The sequence below is a fragment of the Lissotriton helveticus genome, chromosome 4_1 (genome assembly GCF_964261635.1).
Source record: "Lissotriton helveticus chromosome 4_1, aLisHel1.1, whole genome shotgun sequence".
Lineage (NCBI taxonomy): Eukaryota > Metazoa > Chordata > Amphibia > Caudata > Salamandridae > Lissotriton > Lissotriton helveticus.
The window spans coordinates 1415691622-1415718807 of record NC_136063.1 but is presented as its reverse complement, the minus strand read 5'-3'; positions in this window follow the sequence as shown (position 1 = coordinate 1415718807).

Genomic DNA, 27186 nt, shown 5'->3' with positions numbered 1-27186 from the left:
ATTGAAGTCATATATAATGACTTTAGGGGCGGAGACAGAGAACGTAAACTCAGACAACGTGAAGCTAGATGGATACTTAGGCTTCTGGCCGTGGAATGTGGGATCAATATAGATCAGGAATTGCATTATTTCCTATAAAATGATACATAGGTGATATGTGTATATCATGTAATAGAATGTCTCTGGAGTACCTATGGATTCAATCTACTGTCTGCTCATATGAGATTTCAATTGCTAAATATGCTATGTACAATATGAAGAAGCTAATACCATGTTTATCCTTTGTGAATTGAGGCTTCAACTCACTAATAAGGGTGATATGTGTTTATCATACAATAGAATGTCTGTGAAGCACCTATGGATTCAATCTACTCTCTGTTCACATGAGATTATAGATGTTTAAGTACGCTATGTATAATGTGAAGAAGCTAACATTATGTTTTCCCCTTGTGAATTGAGGCTTCAGTTCTCTAATAAGGGTCACTGTTTGATTAGAGGACCATATAGTCCTACATAAGTGTGTGTAAATTTATCATAATGGATGTGCGCTTCAAATGTTAGGAACTATGGACTGTAATGGCACCAATTTGGATTTTCACATTATGGACGTTTCTCTTTCCCTTCCTTTCTCCTTTGTTTTGATTTACTTTAATCTATTCTCTTCATTTATACGACTATTTTAGTCTTCCTCTGATGGATAGGATCAGTTTTAAAATTATGATAATTTGGTAAATATTTTTGTTTTCGCGCGATCTGATGTGGCCCTTTTGCTGGAGTTCGCGTGAGCAATGGATCATAATATTATTGGGGATCTCTTATAAGGGACTTGGACACAAAACGCAATTACATAATAATGTTGGCGTCTTACGTGGTATAATGTTTCACGTTGGGAATAATTATCTAATATAATTGTGGCCTCAAGATATTCGGACCCTGAAAGTGATTTGATTTGGTAGTACGCTATTTTAGTTAGTGCAATTCCACTCCCTTACGGATACTGGGTATCTAGACATCTTATACCTTTCCAATATGGCGTTCGGAAAATGATCGAACATTAACAATGGAGTCCGTCTTCTATTTTGATGTGGAACCTAACTGCTGGCGCCGGGTGTTTAAACGCAATTTGTTTTCGGCTTCGGTTCGCCACAACTCCAGAAACCCAACGAGACGACGACGGGAGTACTCCCCCAGGTGAGACTGAGTTAGAAGACAGGGGCTGTTTCTAACTAATTATTTGCAGGCCCAGACGATATTGACAGTATAACGAACGTAGTGAACCTCTGTGTATTCTTTATAAAGCGAGCTAACGTAGCTATCCTTACCGTTCGGGCGAGAATGCCGAGCTGCTTTGAGTGTAGAGTTTACTTTTTGCCTTTACTTGTTTTTGTTAACAATATTTCATATAGGAACGGAGAATATGAAACTACTAAGTTAATTATTTGACGCTACCCCCTGCTCTTTCTTGACATTATGCTGGACTGTTGCATATATGTGGATATTATATCTGTTAGGTACATGGGCATGGTGTTTATATATGGGATACGCCAGCATTTGAGTAGGGAACGACTATACTGAGTACTGTGGGGGACATATTTAGGCTTTTCAATATAAATACAGCATATACTGCGCCTTTAGATTAGATTGCCTTTTCCGTATTATTCTTTATAGGTTATGATGGAGTTGCAATAGATGTCTAAATGCATATTCTTATTGAGTGAAAACTGTTATGGTAAGATTTAAAAGAGTATAATTTCATGAATACTATCGATCATAATCAAAGATAGGATACGGCAACATTAGGAGTTTTTTAATCTGTGATTAATTCCTTTTTACTGAATATTTAGACTAGAGAAATGATTTTTTCTCTTGTCTTTTATCTTTTATTTTTTAGAGATTTTCTATACAATTTCTTTTGAATCATCACGGACTCGTGAATCATACGGAGGTAATTATTCTGATGAAGAAATCTGTCCGAGTATAGTTCCCCTTGTTCTTAGTATAGATCTTTTAAATTAAAGGAACTGTTTATTGACATATGCCTTGTACTAATATCTTTTTAGTTGAATGAGGTTCAACTGACTTTTAAGCTGAGGAATCTAAGGATTTTTTCTTTCTTCACTAGATATTGAACGTTTTTATGATGGATGGACACTTACTAGTTTGAGAAATATACAGATTTATCTAGGTATAAAGAGTCATAGTACTATATATATTGCAATTTATTTACCTTTTAGACAGTACGCTGATTTACTTTTTGTTTTCTTTATATTTTACTGATCTTATAAAATATTGGACTATAGACAGGTTATACCTAGAATGTGGTACTTGACTTCGTGAGGAGTCTTTTATGGTGAGTCATAAGTTTACAGATGTTTGACACATAATAGTATCGGGTTACTCTTAATAGGATCTTATCATTAAATTTGTACTATGGCTATCTAGCTACAATCTAGATTTATGTAGAGATATTGGTCTTTTGGTCATGACCGTTGTGGTACTACAGACACCATCAGTCACTTCCTAAAACTCATGTTTCTTAACCTTTCCTTCTGTATCCCTTTGATGAAAAAAATGTTTGGGGTATATGCGTTCTGACTAGCTACACTATCTATTTTGGTTCACATTGGGGGATTTCCATTTCGTCTGGTGTCGTTGCGACCTTCTCTTCTCTTCTTTATAAACTTTGTTCTAAATTTCGCTTCTCCTTTCAATATTGGTGGAGGTGAAGAAAAGTCAATTTGTGATTGTATTTGTATATCTTATTTGTCTTTGTTGTTTTGTTGTAGCGCTGAAGAAGTCAATGGGTGATTGTTTCCCATGACGAAACACGTTTTGGCCTTGCTTTCTTTTGTCTACATTTTGTACGATCTTAACGAACATTGTATGATGATTGACCACTTGATGGAAATTTCAAGTTTGTGAAGAGAAAATAAAATAAAAGGAACAGATATAATGAAACGTTGACATGGAAAAGAACATGATTTGGTCTTTCTTTTCTCTAATGATTTAATTTGTTACAGTGTGCTCTGGGACAATAAGTTTTTTTCTTAGGGCTAGAACAGCTGACCTCGAAGCAAGGGAACCCTGTTCGAATCTCGACGATGGCACTCAACATCCTGTGATTCTGGGCAAATCACTTAATCTCCTTGTGCCTAACAAAAATATATATGTCCATCTGAAATGAAACTGGTGCTCATGTAAAGTGCTCTGATACTCGGGTCTCATTCGTGCTTTATAAAACTTAAAAAGACAATGACGTATGCAGTTGTATTGTTTTGCATTGGCATTTATATTGTACAAAAGGCACCGAAGTTATTTTCCAGCCAAGCAGAACGCTACTCATGGGTAACCAATGTTGTTTATTATTTAAATACTAAAACAACATTATTCAATGTATTCAAGTTAGAGGCATTCAACTTGCGCAGGTTTCACATGCATGTTTGTAAAAGCAATGCCATTCATATATTAAGGTTGAACATGTGCAGAGTCAGATTAGTCCCAGAGTTAGAAACTTTGTCACGGATGTGCTTTTCAGTCAAGTAGAACACTATCCATAGGCACCCGTTGCTAGATATTAGTCACAGGATGCGGTACAATCCGTTGATCATTTTTGTTAGGTTACATTGCCGCAGCGATTAGCTTTAGCCCTATCTGCAAATTATGGGGCGTTGCTGGGTCATATTATTATGGAATCAAAGTTTTGTATGCTATTTTGTTACTGTGTTTGCTGACTCTCTAGACCTTATGGAACTCATGCCCCAAGGGCATGTATGTGCGCCACATGGCACCTTCACAAATGCAAAAAAGTGCTTTTGTGAAAGAAATCGCAAATTACCACCAACTTTAAGTTGGTGGTAATTTGCGATTTCTAAATGAGAAATAGCACAACTTGGGTGCTTCATACATTGCATTTAAGGAATCACAAAATTTGCTATTCCTTAAATGCAATCGCAAAATAAGGAATGGCAAATTTGTGATTCCTTATTTTGCAATCAATTTTACTACATACATACCATTTAGCGAAAATGAGTTTGCAAACGCCGAAATTCTGCGAATTTCGGCGTTTGCTAACCCATTTGAGTTTCATACATCTGCCCCTTAATCACCCCGACCTAGTAAAATGAATTTGTCTGTCTGTAACGCAACTGGTGCTCATGTAAAGCCCTGACACCTTCGGGTCGAGTTCCCGCTCTTCAAATCTAACAAAAAGAAAATAGGTTGTGGCGTGTCACTGATGGGCAGCATACCACATACGTAGTGGCATGGCCCTAATGTAGTAGTGAGACCTAATGTCTCTTGCTATGGAAACTTAAATTCTTCTGTGCCTTCGTTTTGATCATTTAACACATATTGAATGATGTAACTTTTTATGATCTTTGAATGCGTGGATTTGGTGACAAGCTGATTAATTGAGAACAATGTGTGCCATTTGTGCTTGCAGAAGCATAATAACATAGAAAGCTTATTTGTAGAGGACACTTTCACTCTAGGATGGGGGTTCTTGGATCTATGGAAAGGCATCGGAAATTCATTTCTAGCTAACTGATTGCAGCTCTTTTTACGATCCTTCAAAGAATGAAAGACTGAGTTCATATTATAGTCCTCCCCTTAGCACACAACGCTCCGGAATATAAATACTGCAAAGCTTGCAAATACTGTTCCCCCATTCACAAAGCTGGAGAGTGAAAATATTGTACCCACTACACAAATGATGGGATAAAAATGGTGTAAAGAACGCAGAATCGTAGCCCGACAGGCAAGGTTGAAGAGTAGAAATGCTGGTTAATGAATTGGTATTTTTTACTGGGTTTCACAATAATTTTAGGTGGTTACCTTAAAGGGCGTCACGCAGTCATGTTGATACCTCAGCTAGCCAGGTCTAGAAGTAGCTAGTTGATTATTAGACTGTCCTTTAGAGACTTAGGCGTCTATAATGTTGACAGCATTCATTAGTTCCGAATTAGCTCCTAATATAACTATCAAGATACTGAACAGTGATGAATGTAATGCAGTGTCATAGGAAATCGAGAGCCAGCGGTTGTCCAGTCACTGCCGCAGAGTCCGAAGGCCATGGATTTGTGTCCGGGTTTGAAAAACGAATCAATCTCAAAGATTGATCATTAAGTTTAGTGCTTATCCAAAGCCTTATACGTAGAGTATCATTTTCCAGTGTGTCAAAATATTTGAAGATCTCTGTTAGGAATGTCTGTGGGCCGAATTAATCAATTCATCCATCCATCTATCGTCATTAGTGTTACAGGAAGCAATCATGCTATAATGGTATTTTTTTTTAATGAAACCGCCTTTATTGTGCACTCATCTGCCGTTGTATGTTCTTTGTTCTCGCATCCACGTGTAATTGTTTCCTTGTGCTCTGACACCCTCATCTTATTTTAAGAGCTCTTGCTTAAGGCCAGATAAGCAAGGCCTTGTTGCAGGAATTACACAGGTGCGATGAGGCATGGCATCCCTGATGATCACTGCAGTGTTTGGAGGCGGAAGTGCCAGTGGGTGTCAGAGGAATCCAGTGTTCCATGTGCTGGTCACAATGCAACAGGCATGTGAACAGTTTTACCAAATGGACATTTCCAATGCAACAAAGTCTCTTCTCTTCTCTTCTCTTCCATTCTCTTCCCTTCTCATTATTCTACATATATCAGTTCGCTTTCATTAGTGTAAGAACTGATGTGACCGACCTACCATTGCCTAACACCGCTGCACCTTGCATGGGTTGACTTGCTGTTGTTCATTGCTTGCATCAGGCCATCCCGTCCTCGCTCCCCCTTTTTTTGTGTTTACCCCAAATATCAACCCCAGAATATCAATGGGACACGATATTAAGTACCAAATATCGAAAAAAATATTGACAGGTAGGTAAATCGAGATTATCTTTACATATGTGGTTCAGATACCTTCAATGTACACAGATGTGGAGTTAAGAATAGTAAACCTATACTTCCCTATATGCCCTTACCGTTCGATATTTTGTCTTTGATATTCTTGTACCACAGTATTCCGGGCATCAATGAGCCGTAATACAATCGAGCTTTTCTATGTTCCCATATGTCTCCCACCTAGATTGTTTCAGGTGGTTTCAAAAGGCACTTCATGCAATACCAGTTCATTTTCGCGAACATATTATGAACCTTAAATGAACGACCGTGCATCTGTAGGAACGAATGCGTCTTCATTGTTGTAGCATTTTCTATCAGAGTAAGACACACAGTATCACGAATAGACATGAGTGTGTTCTGGCACCAATTAAAGAATGAAGAGACATTTCCCTCAGAAGGACAGCGATAACCAATTAAGAACACCTGCACTAATTATTGATTTCTGACACACCAACGCTCGTTTTCTGTTGGGTGACACCTATAATAGTAGAAAGAGGTAACAGCAGAGAGGTTAACATCTGCCCACTGTCGCTGCCATCTGCTCACGGAGGTAGGTTTGCCCACCCTTGATTAAGTATTCACGGCAATATGTCTCATTATGGCCATCTTTAACTGTTGATGGACACCTCCTGTTATAATACTCCGTTTTAAAAGGAACAAGAGAAGTTAAACTACATGTATCTTGAGGTGTAATTGTGGTTTTAATATTATCATGTTATGCTGCTGCTCTTTCTCTTTGCTGAATATTGTCATGTTTTGTTGCTGTTCTTTCTCTTATCACGGAATGTGGGAAATGTACTTTCAAGGTTTTAACAAATCAAATAAAGTTTTGTTTGACTGACTGACACCTCCTGTGTACTATACCGAGAAGTTACACTCTGATTGTACTGGAATTTTTAAGTCAGGAACTCAGGACAGACAAAAAAAAAATCTGGTTTCGTGAGACCAAACCAGAATTCGGCTTTTAGATAAAAACAATACAGGACACAAGTAATGACACACAAGGAAGCCTTCATATTTCACAGAGAAATGCCACTTCTGTGGGCCTTCATTCGATTGAAATTCATTGGATTACATATAATAGCATTGACAAATTAGTCTCTTTGGGTTTAAATGGTCTGCCCTATTCTTAGGCCACGTTTTACATCTGTTTCTGCTTTGCTTCTTTATTAGAGATGAAAGGGCACCCAAAAAGTATTTGTGGTTAATGCCTCCCTCACTGACTGACCTTGAATGAAAAATGGGTGGTGTGAGACTAACAGCTGCAAATTATTTTCAAATGCCACGGCCTTTGTTAGCCCAATGGACTCTTTTGCATCTAGGCCTGAACTAGCTTGAGGTTCTGCAGGAACACTGCTCACCAAATCAGAGTGATTCAGCCACAACAAGAGTAGTACTGCTCCTTTTAATTTATTCATGGCAAACCGGGTTAGCCCTGCAATTTAATTCAGACTCTCCCATATTATATCCTTGGTCTTAATCTAGGGTCCCTTAACTGGTTTAATCTTGAAATCATCAAGAAGACATTAAGACAGTTAACACAATTACTTGAGCCTGCTGCATGAATAATGCAGTAATTTGGCAACACCTACACTGTGAAAATGCTGCCCTTGGGTGTATCGCTTGTATCTGTCGTCTGTGAAGAATGTTACCTTTCTAAGGAATGGATTCATAAAACAGATGCAGAGGTTCCAGTTTGCACCAGTGAGCATCCTCATTGTTAAAAGCTCCTGGAACTCAAAATAATACACTTTCTTCTGTGCATGGGCCGGGTCTCCAAGTCAGTTTATGTGCTGGAGACAGAGCAGCAGATGAACAGAATCTTCGACAGGCTCATTGCCCTTGAGGGTTGTTCTGGGCACAGATCTGATAGGACCACCATTGTGATTGACTTTACAGCCTCTTTCAGAGCCTGTGGTGTAGAAACATTTTAGCAAGCCTGCTGTTACACTTTGGACAAATTCCCAAAGAAAGTGTAAACAGGCACTCATAGTTTTACTCCTATGTACACATGTAGATTTGCTACTTTCTGAGATTTTTACAACACATACACAGGAATTCAACTGGAGTGCTAAGGAGAGTCTTGCAAAGGTCTTGAGGCATTACCATTGGGATCCTCTTCCTGCTGTGCGGAAATCTCCATAGTGGAGAACTTCACACAGGGGAAAGAGGGGAAATAGGATCCTTAGTTCATAAGCAATGTTTTTCTCTCCCCTGGAAACATAGTTTTCCTTGTGGAGAGACCCCCCATCCCAGATTCTCAGCATATTAGGTGGCCAGAGGTTATCCAGTCCCTTTCCCAACCTGAAACGCATTAATGCCAGCCAAGGATGGAGTAAAATTCCAACCCTTACCAGAATTGAAAGGGGAATAGAATGTGTTGTGGAGGGCCCACTTACGTACTTTTCTGTGGGTGTTCACAAACATCCAAGGCTAACCATGCCTTAGAATGCCTAGAAAATCCAATGTTTCCACCCTTCGAATTATATTTATTGGTGCGGAGAACTACTCGCCCTTGGCGAACATCTTGCACTCATAAATTGGTTTACGTTAGCTAGGAATCTCTTTTTTGAATTTCTGGTAGCCATTAAAAAGTTACATTCGGAGACCAGTATTTCCTTATACTTTGACAGGAACTTGTCTGGGGGGAGGGGGTGGTGAGGGGGGGTGTTCCTGGGGAGGTTGTCCAACCCTCTCAGTGACTGCTTAAATGACATGCTTGGCTGATACAGTAAAGGCTCCCCTTCTCCTGGGTTCTCCAGTTAGTTATTACCCCAATGGCATTTTTGTATTTGCCTCTGTGTCACTGAAGTTGTGCAAGAGCAATGATCAAGTCTTCCGTATTTTGCATGGGCCACACTATAAGGAAGCTTCCACTTTTCATTGCATGCATAAAAGATGTGAACCCGTGCAATGTGTTTTACAGAAACAACTCCACATTCATCTGCGACCCCATCCATAATGGAACAATGTGCCTGCTGCACCTAAAACGGTCAGTCACCAGTTCTCTATTAAGCTGAATGACCTATTGGCTGCCAAAACTGGGGCTATTCTTCAAAAATAACATATTTCGAATGCAATAATCAATAAGTAATTGCTTAAAAATCATTTGATTATATCTTGATATCCATGACTTTATAATCCAGTGGATTTTTCTTGCATTTACTCAATGAAAGGAATCGGTCTCGAATGGAATGCCAAGCTCTAACACTACTTTAGAGAATGAATCACAAATAGGTCATGAATTGTCTGAACACAGGGTGGCATTTTATCTTTAAGCACGTAGTTCCCAATTCCAGTTATATCCATGATTGTGCATAAACTATTCCTGCCCGTCTATGCCAACACTAATGTAGAGATTGTCACATAATTGTTTGCACATCAATGTCGTGGTCAACTGATAGCATATTTTAAAGTAAAACATGGACCACGTAAATGTTTATGAAAGAACAGCAGCGGACCTAAGATCGCCGCACCTAAACTCCAGTTCCAAAAAAATCAGTTTTTCCAAGTATCTTTTTTTCTGTGCTGCCAAACCCCGACACCAGCTGCTGTTTGGCGTCGCTGTGTTCTCCAGATCAATCAAATAGTTTTTTACGTTGTTGGGGGCGCACCAAAAATAGAAGTCCAAAGTATAATAAGTATGAAAATGTCCTTTATTTATTTTTGTCCATTAAAATACATATTATCAATACGAAATATCACGAGTTCAGCCAACGCGTTTCACTCCTTACCAAGGAGTTTCTTCAGGGCTGAAAGAACAATAAAAAACAAATACTCCCATCAGTTTCCTGCATTGCAAAGTATTTGTGCCTTCATCATTTCATAATACAACAGAGAAAATCTATATACATTTTATACAATTTCTATGTACAATAAATATTACCCAAAAAACGGAGGTAAATATATAATCACCAAATAATCATCAACAAAAACATATAATAATAGCGGGAAAGGCTAAAGAACAGACATTATAACATATATGACAATACACATAGTTTTCACCACATTTTTTTGTTTTTTTTTGTTTTGCGGATCGTTCCTTTCCCAAATCAAGAACGGTTAGCCACCAAAGAAGGGGAGGAAAGGTGGTATAGAAGACCGTCAAGAAAAGAGAAAACAACGTTAGGAGATAACTTATTGGACTGTTGTAAGCCTCCAGGGATGAGTACACCACCACCACCCAGACCACTTGAAACAATTGACAGTTGTCACACAGAGGCAAAACAATTACACCTTTTTCAAAGAATGTTATAATTCCTTCTACAATATTGGGACAGAACTGCCCATAAAGACACTACTTCGCATTGGTAGTTAGAACTAAGGTCCACTAGTGGCGGTCGGAAACAAATATGTCACAGATCTGTCATTGCATAGGTCCAAAAAAGGTTATATGTTGCCTAGTGCGCATAGCACACATAGTTACAAAGATGGCCCTCTAATGGAGGCCACAGATAAATACATCAAACATCTATCACCGCTGAAATCCAAAGTGAAATATATTTTACCCAGAGCACATAACAAACCAATTTCTAGGACAAGAAATAGAATAAACAGAAAGAACCCTCTCACATGTTCCCAACATAATTTATGGTTTCTCAAATCGCTTTCTCAAGTTCATATCCTAATGAAGCCCTTCAGTTTGTAGTTCTCAGCAGTAAATATATTCGCATCAACGTGACAAAAATACCTATTCACATCAATATACCAAAGTACGTTTAACTCTCCACTGCTTTTTGATTACAACTTTGATTTGGGGCAACCATTGCATAGAGTTTTAGGACCAGGTTTAAAGCATGGAGCCCCTCCATGCGTCAGTTTTGGTGAGACAGAGTGCAGTCTTTTTTTTGTAATAAAAAATATATCTATATAGTATATATATGGTTCTTACCACTGAGGTTCTTTTTTGGAATGTTGTATTGCAGGAGTTTCCACTGTTGGTACGTTAATTTTTTCTGTTGATCATATAGGTCTTTGGTTCTTTGATCACCCAGACATAATCCTACATAATAAAGGAAAAGGTTGTTTTAAGCTGTCTGCATCTATGTATATTTTCTTTGCGTTTGTAAGGGTGTATAGAGATATATACACCCGTCTTTCCCTTATTGCATACCTTAATGAGCTGTGGTTCCTGTTGTCCCTTATCTATGGTCTTGTTTTCTCCTGTTCTTGAATCACAACGAGTGGTCCACTGTCGTTTTGGATCAGGATTCCTTGTGATACTAAGTAGAGGAGATGGCAAATTGTAAGTTGCTGCCCCTAGTCATGTGTATATATAAGGCTGTTTAGGCATAAATAGTCAGGCCCTATTCCGGTTGTAAAACATCACAAGTGCCGGCTCAAAAACGAGCCCATATTACCAGGTTGCGGGCAGTTATTTTCATGTAAGTGCTGCCCATAGCATATAGCCGTGCTATCCAATACCAAGATCACCTCTCTATTGTACTCTCAGACAGTCCGTAAATTCGATAAGAATAAGGAAGAGTTCCACCCATATTGCTCGACTACACGCCCCACAGTTATTTAAAATTAGCCTGTTACATTCAAGATAGGGGGGGGGGGGGACCCAGAGCGTTGCGCCGCACTATCTTTGCGACGACCGCCACCCCGTCACACTCCCGTATGCCCCTTAGAGCTGAGTTGCACGAGAAAGTCCCGGCCATACTCCTATGCTCCGTATTCCATTTTTTTTGTGAAAAACCTCCTTTTACGTTATAACAAACATCCCCTGCCGCTAGTTTCTAATCCCTCACCTGTTGTAGCGTTCTTCGTCTTCAGAGGTTCGGCATGGCTGGTTCCAAGCTGCCGTAGCCATTGCAAAAACCGCCTTATATTCAAAGGGCGAGATCACCTATTGGACAGACGCTTCTCCGCCTTGGAAACGCAATTAATGCCTGGTTAGGCATAGGCGGGCGCCATCTTTGAGTGGGCAATGGTTCTCGTAGCCGCATAGTTACCGTAGTGTATTTGTATTTACACATATGCTAAGATCGATGTATGTTAAGGTAGTCCAAGTGGCATTGTTATTTGGAATATGGATATAATTGCTCTATACGTTGCTCGATTGTGTGTACAATAGTACATCAGATTGTAGCATTCCGTCCTATTTATATATTAGGCTGCCATAGCTGCGCCAGACCCTTCGATCCTACGTCCCCCGTGTATTGGTTAACTGCAAGCCCTTTTATTTTAAGGCGAACATTACAGAGTATGTTAATAGTAGTAAAAGCGATCGCCACTGGGTCCCATTGTCTCTATCAGCAGGCGCCATCTTGGAGTGGTAAATTACGTAAGAGAGTCTAGTTTCTTTCCAATTTAAGCCGGGTAGATCTGAAATACCGATATATATGTTTTAATTTACAACGGGTAATTGCTCAGTTTGTAATTTGTACCGGTACCATGAATATTATTCGTGTTTTATTTTTATTTTAATTATTTTTTGCAAGCAGAGTCATGCTACATTACTTTAGAGGATACTCCAGTTCTAAATAAGTGACGATTTGCATGTACTCACCATAGATTTTTGATTATATACAGATCGAGGTAGTCACATCAACAAATGACTATAATATTTATGAACACCGTATGTGCGCTCATTCCTGAAAGGTATAGAGAGAGGAAAAGCAACAACACAGAATTTTGAAGTATTTCTAGATCTGATACAAGCGAATTATTTACAGTGTTACATGAATGAAAAAGAGAGAAAAAAATAAAAAAATATATATAAAAAGGTTTTTTCTACAGAAAGGAAAACACTTTCTTGTGAGAAACTTACAGAAAATGGTACATCTCATTGTCCAAGTTCATACCGTACTTTATACATTGCAATTTACATATCCATCTTGCCTCCCGCTGTCTAAGGAGTGCCTCACGATTCCCTCCTCTAGTGAGTGTATGTACATGTTCCAAACCATGGAACCAGAAATCGGGTTTGCCACCATGTTTCTCCCAGAAGTGTTTAGTGTGGGCGTATCTAACATCCTTATTCAGAATTGCTCGCCTATGTTCCTGAATTCTTACTCGCAAACTGCGTTTCGAGCTGCCCACGTATATTAGTCCGCAGGTACAGCCCAATACATACACCACAAAGGTGGTTGCGCAGTTGACGAAGGATAGTATATCGAACATTTGTGAGCCATTTAATGCAAATTGCTTGGTTTTGTCCCTACCATATTCGCAAATATTGCAGTCTCTGCATGTGAAAAAACCATTCGGTTTCTGTGGTAACCAGTTTGCCCTCGTGTCACTTTTTGGTTCTAAGTAGCTGTGGCATAGCTGATTGCGTAGTGTTCTGCCTCTACGGTATGTTACTGATGGATTATTTCTCACATGTGTCTGTAGTCCTGGGACTTCTTTTAGGAGGTACCAGTTGTTTTTCAAGATTTTGAATATGTTACTGTTGTGTCTAGTATATTTTGTCACAAATCTGACATCTGCACTGGTTTTCAATTTTTTGTATGGCTTCGTCTTGAGGGTCTCACTTCTAGGGATCTTGCGCGTCCTACTCTCAGCTCTATGGATCACATCTTCACTGTATCCCCTCGCTTCAAAACGACTCTTGAGTGTTTCCAGATTGGTATCGAAAAATACTTCTTCCGTACAGTTACGTTTTATGCGTACCATTTCTCCAAATGGTATGTTATTTATTGTGGAACTAGCATGTGCACTGCTTGCGTGCAATACCGCATTGCAGGCGGTTTCCTTGCGGTAGAGAGTACTTTCAATTTTATTGTTCTTGATGTAGAACTTTAAATCAAGAAAATGTATACTCTCTCTACTATATTCCATCGTAAGTTTCACATTCATGTGATTCTTATTCAGGTAGCCGAAGTAGTTCAGGAGGTCGGGTTTAGTTAGGACTAATAACATCGTGTTCTGGGGGAGGTACATCGACGACATCATCTGTCTCTGGTCAGGATCGGAACCCGACCTCCTGAACTACTTCGGCTACCTGAATAAGAATCACATGAATGTGAAACTTACGATGGAATATAGTAGAGAGAGTATACATTTTCTTGATTTAAAGTTCTACATCAAGAACAATAAAATTGAAAGTACTCTCTACCGCAAGGAAACCGCCTGCAATGCGGTATTGCACGCAAGCAGTGCACATGCTAGTTCCACAATAAATAACATACCATTTGGAGAAATGGTACGCATAAAACGTAACTGTACGGAAGAAGTATTTTTCGATACCAATCTGGAAACACTCAAGAGTCGTTTTGAAGCGAGGGGATACAGTGAAGATGTGATCCATAGAGCTGAGAGTAGGACGCGCAAGATCCCTAGAAGTGAGACCCTCAAGACGAAGCCATACAAAAAATTGAAAACCAGTGCAGATGTCAGATTTGTGACAAAATATACTAGACACAACAGTAACATATTCAAAATCTTGAAAAACAACTGGTACCTCCTAAAAGAAGTCCCAGGACTACAGACACATGTGAGAAATAATCCATCAGTAACATACCGTAGAGGCAGAACACTACGCAATCAGCTATGCCACAGCTACTTAGAACCAAAAAGTGACACGAGGGCAAACTGGTTACCACAGAAACCGAATGGTTTTTTCACATGCAGAGACTGCAATATTTGCGAATATGGTAGGGACAAAACCAAGCAATTTGCATTCAATGGCTCACAAATGTTCGATATACTATCCTTCGTCAACTGCGCAACCACCTTTGTGGTGTATGTATTGGGCTGTACCTGCGGACTAATATACGTGGGCAGCTCGAAACGCAGTTTGCGAGTAAGAATTCAGGAACATAGGCGAGCAATTCTGAATAAGGATGTTAGATACGCCCACACTAAACACTTCTGGGAGAAACATGGTGGCAAACCCGATTTCTGGTTCCATGGTTTGGAACATGTACATACACTCACTAGAGGAGGGAATCGTGAGGCACTCCTTAGACAGCGGGAGGCAAGATGGATATGTAAATTGCAATGTATAAAGTACGGTATGAACTTGGACAATGAGATGTACCATTTTCTGTAAGTTTCTCACAAGAAAGTGTTTTCCTTTCTGTAGAAAAAACCTTTTTATATATATTTTTTTATTTTTTTCTCTCTTTTTCATTCATGTAACACTGTAAATAATTCGCTTGTATCAGATCTAGAAATACTTCAAAATTCTGTGTTGTTGCTTTTCCTCTCTCTATACCTTTCAGGAATGAGCGCACATACGGTGTTCATAAATATTATAGTCATTTGTTGATGTGACTACCGCGATCTGTATATAATCAAAAATCTATGGTGAGTACATGCAAATCGTCACTTATTTAGAACTGGAGTATCCTCTAAAGTAATGTAGCGTGACTCTGCTTGCAAAAAATAATTAAAATAAAAATAAAACACGAATAATATTCATGGTACCGGTACAAATTACAAACTGAGCAATTACCCGTTGTAAATTAAAACATATATATCGGTATTTCAGATCTACCCGGCTTAAATTGGAAAGAAACTAGACTCTCTTACGTAATTTACCACTCCAAGATGGCGCCTGCTGATAGAGACAATGGGACCCAGTGGCGATCGCTTTTACTACTATTAACATACTCTGTAATGTTCGCCTTAAAATAAAAGGGCTTGCAGTTAACCAATACACGGGGGACGTAGGATCGAAGGGTCTGGCGCAGCTATGGCAGCCTAATATATAAATAGGACGGAATGCTACAATCTGATGTACTATTGTACACACAATCGAGCAACGTATAGAGCAATTATATCCATATTCCAAATAACAATGCCACTTGGACTACCTTAACATACATCGATCTTAGCATATGTGTAAATACAAATACACTACGGTAACTATGCGGCTACGAGAACCATTGCCCACTCAAAGATGGCGCCCGCCTATGCCTAACCAGGCATTAATTGCGTTTCCAAGGCGGAGAAGCGTCTGTCCAATAGGTGATCTCGCCCTTTGAATATAAGGCGGTTTTTGCAATGGCTACGGCAGCTTGGAACCAGCCATGCCGAACCTCTGAAGACGAAGAACGCTACAACAGGTGAGGGATTAGAAACTAGCGGCAGGGGATGTTTGTTATAACGTAAAAGGAGGTTTTTCACAAAAAAAATGGAATACGGAGCATAGGAGTATGGCCGGGACTTTCTCGTGCAACTCAGCTCTAAGGGGCATACGGGAGTGTGACGGGGTGGCGGTCGTCGCAAAGATAGTGCGGCGCAACGCTCTGGGTCCCCCCCCCCCCCCTATCTTGAATGTAACAGGCTAATTTTAAATAACTGTGGGGCGTGTAGTCGAGCAATATGGGTGGAACTCTTCCTTATTCTTATCGAATTTACGGACTGTCTGAGAGTACAATAGAGAGGTGATCTTGGTATTGGATAGCACGGCTATATGCTATGGGCAGCACTTACATGAAAATAACTGCCCGCAACCTGGTAATATGGGCTCGTTTTTGAGCCGGCACTTGTGATGTTTTACAACCGGAATAGGGCCTGACTATTTATGCCTAAACAGCCTTATATATACACATGACTAGGGGCAGCAACTTACAATTTGCCATCTCCTCTACTTAGTATCACAAGGAATCCTGATCCAAAACGACAGTGGACCACTCGTTGTGATTCAAGAACAGGAGAAAACAAGACCATAGATAAGGGACAACAGGAACCACAGCTCATTAAGGTATGCAATAAGGGAAAGACGGGTGTATATATCTCTATACACCCTTACAAACGCAAAGAAAATATACATAGATGCAGACAGCTTAAAACAACCTTTTCCTTTATTATGTAGGATTATGTCTGGGTGATCAAAGAACCAAAGACCTATATGATCAACAGAAAAAATTAACGTACCAACAGTGGAAACTCCTGCAATACAACATTCCAAAAAAGAACCTCAGTGGTAAGAACCATATATATACTATATAGATATATTTTTTATTACAAAAAAAAGACTGCACTCTGTCTCACCAAAACTGACGCATGGAGGGGCTCCATGCTTTAAACCTGGTCCTAAAACTCTATGCAATGGTTGCCCCAAATCAAAGTTGTAATCAAAAAGCAGTGGAGAGTTAAACGTACTTTGGTATATTGATGTGAATAGGTATTTTTGTCACGTTGATGCGAATATATTTACTGCTGAGAACTACAAACTGAAGGGCTTCATTAGGATATGAACTTGAGAAAGCGATTTGAGAAACCATAAATTATGTTGGGAACATGTGAGAGGGTTCTTTCTGTTTATTCTATTTCTTGTCCTAGAAATTGGTTTGTTATGTGCTCTGGGTAAAATATATTTCACTTTGGATTTCAGCGGTGATAGATGTTTGATGTATTTATCTGTGGCCTCCATTAGAGGGCCCTCTTTGTAACTATGTGTGCTATGCGCACTAGGCAACATATAACCTTTTTTGGACCTATGCAATGACAGATCTGTGACATATTTGTTTCCGACCGCCACTAGTGGACCTTAGTTCTAACTACCAATGCGAAGTAGTGTCTTTATGGGCAGTTCTGTCCCAATATTGTAGAAGGAATTATAACATTCTTTGAAAAAGGTGTAATTGTTTTGCCTCTGTGTGACAACTGTCAATTGTTTCAAGTGGTCTGGGTGGTGGTGGTGTACTCATCCCTGGAGGCTTACAACAGTCCAATAAGTTATCTCCTAACGTTGTTTTCTCTTTTCTTGACGGTCTTCTATACCACCTTTCCTCCCCTTCTTTGGTGGCTAACCGTTCTTGATTTGGGAAAGGAACGATCCGCAAAACAAAAAAAAAAAAAATGTGGTGAAAACTATGTGTATTGTCATATATGTTATAATGTCTGTTCTTTAGCCTTTCCCGCTATTATTATATGTTTTTGTTGATGATTATTTGGTGATTATATATTTACCTCCGTTTTTTGGGTAATATTTATTGTACATAGAAATTGTATAAAATGTATATAGATTTTCTCTGTTGTATTATGAAATGATGAAGGCACAAATACTTTGCAATGCAGGAAACTGATGGGAGTATTTGTTTTTTATTGTTCTTTCAGCCCTGAAGAAACTCCTTGGTAAGGAGTGAAACGCGTTGGCTGAACTCGTGATATTTCGTATTGATAATATGTATTTTAATGGACAAAAATAAATAAAGGACATTTTCATACTTATTATACTTTGGACTTCTATTTTTGGTGCGCCCCCAACAACGTAAAAAACTAAAACATGGACCACACATTCTTCTGCATTTCTGACCTTGCTGACCTCCCTGTGAAGTGTAAGTTAGCTAGGGGGCTGGGTATTTGTGTAGGATGTACTGTGCTAGGTGAAACCACTTAAATGTTCTTACTGATACCACCCCTTGACTTTGGGGCTGGACAGCAAAGATTTTAAGAGCCCCCCCACCCCACCTTCCCTTTTCTCGAATGCTGAGGGTAATGTTTGCGCCTTCATTTTCGTTCTAAACTTCCTGGCCCTGCGGAGGGAACTTATGTTCCCCAATGAGGCAGAGCATTTGGCTGCCTGCTCACTTGCAACAAATCTCTCATTCCTGATTAACATTTTTGGGACGGAGAGGCCCCTACATGGTTCGTGAGAGCCAGCTCTGTCTTGAATCATTTCTGTTGTTTCAATGAGTTTGATGGGAATGTAAACCCCGTTATTAATGGTATGAGCTCAGAGAGCTCCTCTCTTAGGCCAAGGGAATAGCCAAAGAACGGTACACCCCACTGTTATAAAATGGATGCTGTCCTCTGAACAACATTATGAGAAACTGAGAGTGGTGGTGGCATAACTCAAGTTAGAGATCGTCCTTTTTACCGGTGTTCCTGTGTGGGAAATTGCCTAATGGCCTCAAATGTTTAAAATGGTCCATTGAGTCTTCTGTCCAGGCCCATTGCCTCCATCATGTGTGACATGCATGGAGAGCGGCTGGTTTTGTTGCTTATGTTCGCGGGTGAATGTGTTGCTGTAAGTATGACTGACTGTACATAGTGGAGCCTATGTGGGGGGGGGGTGGGGTGAGGGGGAAGAGGGAGACAGAGAGAGAGAGAGAGTGTGTTTGTTTGTGTGTGAGTGTGTTTGCATGTGTGCGTGTGTGCGCCTGTGTGTGTGGTTGCCCCATCTCCATGTCAGATCTAAATTCCTGCTGGTTTACATTCCTGCTACTTATTAGATGTGGCACCAGACCCTGCTAAAACAGGGCAAGTGGTCCATTCTCCTCGGATTACCCGATTATTGCATGGCAGCTGAATGGATCATAGCTTCTTTCTCCTCCATTTGATTAAAAGATATCTAACAACAGGGCCATACAAAACTCACAGTAACAAATAGGTAGTACGTGGAAACCTACTATAATGAAATAATAATGATGGTGGGGCTTTTTTAGACATAGGAAGTCAGTAGTATACCGTCCATTGTTACAACGTGTCCTCAACATCAAATACCCACTATCCGCTGATAATGGTGTGCGGCTAATGCACCTGTTCCAATTGGCATAGTAGATCGCATTGCCATTTTTGACCCGACACATTAGCCGCACCTGTATTTCTGACTGAAACAGAGGCGGATGCGGAAGGTATGCGGGAAATATAAATTCCAGATGTCAAATCAGCTGCTGCCTGGCGCACCTCAGTCTGTGATTAACTGGTGAACCATGTGTATTTTCCTCTGATTGACAAGCGAGAGGAGGAACAGCTGGGCACGGAACCACTATAAAAGACAGCCCTTGCAGGGACGTCGATTTGGCTGTCAGCAGGCCCACTTTTGTTTTTCTGCAGTCGAGCGCTTGTTTGCGGCCATCACAAGGTATGCTTTTTGCAAAAGATGGTGCAATCGAGGCTGCAGGGCTGAAGTTTGTGAAATATGGGTGAACAGCAGCAGCATGGGGTAGAAAGAACAAGCCATGAGAGTGTCAAATATGACAAATAAAAGAGAGGAAAGCAGAACTCGCAGCAGACCTATCACAATGTCAAACTATATAATGGCAGGTCTCTCACAGGCAGACTGCAGTTTGCCAGCTGGAACTGTAGGAAGGTGAATGCTCTGATTTCAGTTACAAGCGATAATATTTTAGTGGCTTCTTACAGGTGTGTGATAATTGCACTTGCCATGTCTAGCATCATGAAAAAAACTGGGAGACAGAAGGAATCCAAACATCAGGAAGTTTACTTGCCAGAAAAAAAATTATACAGATACTGAGTAAGACAAATTATGGCGCCGTATTATTGTTTGCTGAAAGGCATTGTATGTGAACTGGATATTTTATGTCTGGTTTAGCTAATCGAAACAGGATTTTTTTTGTTAATTCTCTTTGAATTTTTTTTCTTCAAAGAGGCCTTGCTTAACTGCGAGACTTCATGGGATTATCCCACTGCTCCTTCCTACACGTAGAAGACAGGCCTCCTAAAATGAACCTCTTCCTCAGCATACACTGCAAGTTCGACTAAAGACCTTTGGAGGTGTGCTAACTGATTCTTCAAATTGTTACATATTCAGTACTGGGTTGGGCCTGATATCCAACCAAATATCCATGACTTTATAATCCAGTGGATTTTTCTTGCATTTACTCAATGAAAGGAATCGGTCTCGAATGGAATGCCAAGCTCTAACACTACTTTAGAGAATGAATCACAAATAGGTCATGAATTGTCTGAACACAGGGTGGCATTTTATCTTTAAGCACGTAGTTCCCAATTCCAGTTATATCCATGATTGTGCATAAACTATTCCTGCCCGTCTATGCCAACACTAATGTAGAGATTGTCACATAATTGTTTGCACATCAATGTCGTGGTCAACTGATAGCATATTTTAAAGTAAAACATGGACCACGTAAATGTTTATGAAAGAACAGCAGCGGACCTAAGATCGCCGCACCTAAACTCCAGTTCCAAAAAAATCAGTTTTTCCAAGTATCTTTTTTTCTGTGCTGCCAAACCCCGACACCAGCTGCTGTTTGGCGTCGCTGTGTTCTCCAGATCAATCAAATAGTTTTTTACGTTGTTGGGGGCGCACCAAAAATAGAAGTCCAAAGTATAATAAGTATGAAAATGTCCTTTATTTATTTTTGTCCATTAAAATACATATTATCAATACGAAATATCACGAGTTCAGCCAACGCGTTTCACTCCTTACCAAGGAGTTTCTTCAGGGCTGAAAGAACAATAAAAAACAAATACTCCCATCAGTTTCCTGCATTGCAAAGTATTTGTGCCTTCATCATTTCATAATACAACAGAGAAAATCTATATACATTTTATACAATTTCTATGTACAATAAATATTACCCAAAAAACGGAGGTAAATATATAATCACCAAATAATCATCAACAAAAACATATAATAATAGCGGGAAAGGCTAAAGAACAGACATTATAACATATATGACAATACACATAGTTTTCACCACATTTTTTTGTTTTTTTTTGTTTTGCGGATCGTTCCTTTCCCAAATCAAGAACGGTTAGCCACCAAAGAAGGGGAGGAAAGGTGGTATAGAAGACCGTCAAGAAAAGAGAAAACAACGTTAGGAGATAACTTATTGGACTGTTGTAAGCCTCCAGGGATGAGTACACCACCACCACCCAGACCACTTGAAACAATTGACAGTTGTCACACAGAGGCAAAACAATTACACCTTTTTCAAAGAATGTTATAATTCCTTCTACAATATTGGGACAGAACTGCCCATAAAGACACTACTTCGCATTGGTAGTTAGAACTAAGGTCCACTAGTGGCGGTCGGAAACAAATATGTCACAGATCTGTCATTGCATAGGTCCAAAAAAGGTTATATGTTGCCTAGTGCGCATAGCACACATAGTTACAAAGATGGCCCTCTAATGGAGGCCACAGATAAATACATCAAACATCTATCACCGCTGAAATCCAAAGTGAAATATATTTTACCCAGAGCACATAACAAACCAATTTCTAGGACAAGAAATAGAATAAACAGAAAGAACCCTCTCACATGTTCCCAACATAATTTATGGTTTCTCAAATCGCTTTCTCAAGTTCATATCCTAATGAAGCCCTTCAGTTTGTAGTTCTCAGCAGTAAATATATTCGCATCAACGTGACAAAAATACCTATTCACATCAATATACCAAAGTACGTTTAACTCTCCACTGCTTTTTGATTACAACTTTGATTTGGGGCAACCATTGCATAGAGTTTTAGGACCAGGTTTAAAGCATGGAGCCCCTCCATGCGTCAGTTTTGGTGAGACAGAGTGCAGTCTTTTTTTTGTAATAAAAAATATATCTATATAGTATATATATGGTTCTTACCACTGAGGTTCTTTTTTGGAATGTTGTATTGCAGGAGTTTCCACTGTTGGTACGTTAATTTTTTCTGTTGATCATATAGGTCTTTGGTTCTTTGATCACCCAGACATAATCCTACATAATAAAGGAAAAGGTTGTTTTAAGCTGTCTGCATCTATGTATATTTTCTTTGCGTTTGTAAGGGTGTATAGAGATATATACACCCGTCTTTCCCTTATTGCATACCTTAATGAGCTGTGGTTCCTGTTGTCCCTTATCTATGGTCTTGTTTTCTCCTGTTCTTGAATCACAACGAGTGGTCCACTGTCGTTTTGGATCAGGATTCCTTGTGATACTAAGTAGAGGAGATGGCAAATTGTAAGTTGCTGCCCCTAGTCATGTGTATATATAAGGCTGTTTAGGCATAAATAGTCAGGCCCTATTCCGGTTGTAAAACATCACAAGTGCCGGCTCAAAAACGAGCCCATATTACCAGGTTGCGGGCAGTTATTTTCATGTAAGTGCTGCCCATAGCATATAGCCGTGCTATCCAATACCAAGATCACCTCTCTATTGTACTCTCAGACAGTCCGTAAATTCGATAAGAATAAGGAAGAGTTCCACCCATATTGCTCGACTACACGCCCCACAGTTATTTAAAATTAGCCTGTTACATTCAAGATAGGGGGGGGGGGGGACCCAGAGCGTTGCGCCGCACTATCTTTGCGACGACCGCCACCCCGTCACACTCCCGTATGCCCCTTAGAGCTGAGTTGCACGAGAAAGTCCCGGCCATACTCCTATGCTCCGTATTCCATTTTTTTTGTGAAAAACCTCCTTTTACGTTATAACAAACATCCCCTGCCGCTAGTTTCTAATCCCTCACCTGTTGTAGCGTTCTTCGTCTTCAGAGGTTCGGCATGGCTGGTTCCAAGCTGCCGTAGCCATTGCAAAAACCGCCTTATATTCAAAGGGCGAGATCACCTATTGGACAGACGCTTCTCCGCCTTGGAAACGCAATTAATGCCTGGTTAGGCATAGGCGGGCGCCATCTTTGAGTGGGCAATGGTTCTCGTAGCCGCATAGTTACCGTAGTGTATTTGTATTTACACATATGCTAAGATCGATGTATGTTAAGGTAGTCCAAGTGGCATTGTTATTTGGAATATGGATATAATTGCTCTATACGTTGCTCGATTGTGTGTACAATAGTACATCAGATTGTAGCATTCCGTCCTATTTATATATTAGGCTGCCATAGCTGCGCCAGACCCTTCGATCCTACGTCCCCCGTGTATTGGTTAACTGCAAGCCCTTTTATTTTAAGGCGAACATTACAGAGTATGTTAATAGTAGTAAAAGCGATCGCCACTGGGTCCCATTGTCTCTATCAGCAGGCGCCATCTTGGAGTGGTAAATTACGTAAGAGAGTCTAGTTTCTTTCCAATTTAAGCCGGGTAGATCTGAAATACCGATATATATGTTTTAATTTACAACGGGTAATTGCTCAGTTTGTAATTTGTACCGGTACCATGAATATTATTCGTGTTTTATTTTTATTTTAATTATTTTTTGCAAGCAGAGTCATGCTACATTACTTTAGAGGATACTCCAGTTCTAAATAAGTGACGATTTGCATGTACTCACCATAGATTTTTGATTATATACAGATCGAGGTAGTCACATCAACAAATGACTATAATATTTATGAACACCGTATGTGCGCTCATTCCTGAAAGGTATAGAGAGAGGAAAAGCAACAACACAGAATTTTGAAGTATTTCTAGATCTGATACAAGCGAATTATTTACAGTGTTACATGAATGAAAAAGAGAGAAAAAAATAAAAAAATATATATAAAAAGGTTTTTTCTACAGAAAGGAAAACACTTTCTTGTGAGAAACTTACAGAAAATGGTACATCTCATTGTCCAAGTTCATACCGTACTTTATACATTGCAATTTACATATCCATCTTGCCTCCCGCTGTCTAAGGAGTGCCTCACGATTCCCTCCTCTAGTGAGTGTATGTACATGTTCCAAACCATGGAACCAGAAATCGGGTTTGCCACCATGTTTCTCCCAGAAGTGTTTAGTGTGGGCGTATCTAACATCCTTATTCAGAATTGCTCGCCTATGTTCCTGAATTCTTACTCGCAAACTGCGTTTCGAGCTGCCCACGTATATTAGTCCGCAGGTACAGCCCAATACATACACCACAAAGGTGGTTGCGCAGTTGACGAAGGATAGTATATCGAACATTTGTGAGCCATTTAATGCAAATTGCTTGGTTTTGTCCCTACCATATTCGCAAATATTGCAGTCTCTGCATGTGAAAAAACCATTCGGTTTCTGTGGTAACCAGTTTGCCCTCGTGTCACTTTTTGGTTCTAAGTAGCTGTGGCATAGCTGATTGCGTAGTGTTCTGCCTCTACGGTATGTTACTGATGGATTATTTCTCACATGTGTCTGTAGTCCTGGGACTTCTTTTAGGAGGTACCAGTTGTTTTTCAAGATTTTGAATATGTTACTGTTGTGTCTAGTATATTTTGTCACAAATCTGACATCTGCACTGGTTTTCAATTTTTTGTATGGCTTCGTCTTGAGGGTCTCACTTCTAGGGATCTTGCGCGTCCTACTCTCAGCTCTATGGATCACATCTTCACTGTATCCCCTCGCTTCAAAACGACTCTTGAGTGTTTCCAGATTGGTATCGAAAAATACTTCTTCCGTACAGTTACGTTTTATGCGTACCATTTCTCCAAATGGTATGTTATTTATTGTGGAACTAGCATGTGCACTGCTTGCGTGCAATACCGCATTGCAGGCGGTTTCCTTGCGGTAGAGAGTACTTTCAATTTTATTGTTCTTGATGTAGAACTTTAAATCAAGAAAATGTATACTCTCTCTACTATATTCCATCGTAAGTTTCACATTCATGTGATTCTTATTCAGGTAGCCGAAGTAGTTCAGGAGGTCGGGTTTAGTTAGGACTAATAACATCGTGTTCTGGGGGAGGTACATCGACGACATCATCTGTCTCTGGTCAGGATCGGAACCCGACCTCCTGAACTACTTCGGCTACCTGAATAAGAATCACATGAATGTGAAACTTACGATGGAATATAGTAGAGAGAGTATACATTTTCTTGATTTAAAGTTCTACATCAAGAACAATAAAATTGAAAGTACTCTCTACCGCAAGGAAACCGCCTGCAATGCGGTATTGCACGCAAGCAGTGCACATGCTAGTTCCACAATAAATAACATACCATTTGGAGAAATGGTACGCATAAAACGTAACTGTACGGAAGAAGTATTTTTCGATACCAATCTGGAAACACTCAAGAGTCGTTTTGAAGCGAGGGGATACAGTGAAGATGTGATCCATAGAGCTGAGAGTAGGACGCGCAAGATCCCTAGAAGTGAGACCCTCAAGACGAAGCCATACAAAAAATTGAAAACCAGTGCAGATGTCAGATTTGTGACAAAATATACTAGACACAACAGTAACATATTCAAAATCTTGAAAAACAACTGGTACCTCCTAAAAGAAGTCCCAGGACTACAGACACATGTGAGAAATAATCCATCAGTAACATACCGTAGAGGCAGAACACTACGCAATCAGCTATGCCACAGCTACTTAGAACCAAAAAGTGACACGAGGGCAAACTGGTTACCACAGAAACCGAATGGTTTTTTCACATGCAGAGACTGCAATATTTGCGAATATGGTAGGGACAAAACCAAGCAATTTGCATTCAATGGCTCACAAATGTTCGATATACTATCCTTCGTCAACTGCGCAACCACCTTTGTGGTGTATGTATTGGGCTGTACCTGCGGACTAATATACGTGGGCAGCTCGAAACGCAGTTTGCGAGTAAGAATTCAGGAACATAGGCGAGCAATTCTGAATAAGGATGTTAGATACGCCCACACTAAACACTTCTGGGAGAAACATGGTGGCAAACCCGATTTCTGGTTCCATGGTTTGGAACATGTACATACACTCACTAGAGGAGGGAATCGTGAGGCACTCCTTAGACAGCGGGAGGCAAGATGGATATGTAAATTGCAATGTATAAAGTACGGTATGAACTTGGACAATGAGATGTACCATTTTCTGTAAGTTTCTCACAAGAAAGTGTTTTCCTTTCTGTAGAAAAAACCTTTTTATATATATTTTTTTATTTTTTTCTCTCTTTTTCATTCATGTAACACTGTAAATAATTCGCTTGTATCAGATCTAGAAATACTTCAAAATTCTGTGTTGTTGCTTTTCCTCTCTCTATACCTTTCAGGAATGAGCGCACATACGGTGTTCATAAATATTATAGTCATTTGTTGATGTGACTACCGCGATCTGTATATAATCAAAAATCTATGGTGAGTACATGCAAATCGTCACTTATTTAGAACTGGAGTATCCTCTAAAGTAATGTAGCGTGACTCTGCTTGCAAAAAATAATTAAAATAAAAATAAAACACGAATAATATTCATGGTACCGGTACAAATTACAAACTGAGCAATTACCCGTTGTAAATTAAAACATATATATCGGTATTTCAGATCTACCCGGCTTAAATTGGAAAGAAACTAGACTCTCTTACGTAATTTACCACTCCAAGATGGCGCCTGCTGATAGAGACAATGGGACCCAGTGGCGATCGCTTTTACTACTATTAACATACTCTGTAATGTTCGCCTTAAAATAAAAGGGCTTGCAGTTAACCAATACACGGGGGACGTAGGATCGAAGGGTCTGGCGCAGCTATGGCAGCCTAATATATAAATAGGACGGAATGCTACAATCTGATGTACTATTGTACACACAATCGAGCAACGTATAGAGCAATTATATCCATATTCCAAATAACAATGCCACTTGGACTACCTTAACATACATCGATCTTAGCATATGTGTAAATACAAATACACTACGGTAACTATGCGGCTACGAGAACCATTGCCCACTCAAAGATGGCGCCCGCCTATGCCTAACCAGGCATTAATTGCGTTTCCAAGGCGGAGAAGCGTCTGTCCAATAGGTGATCTC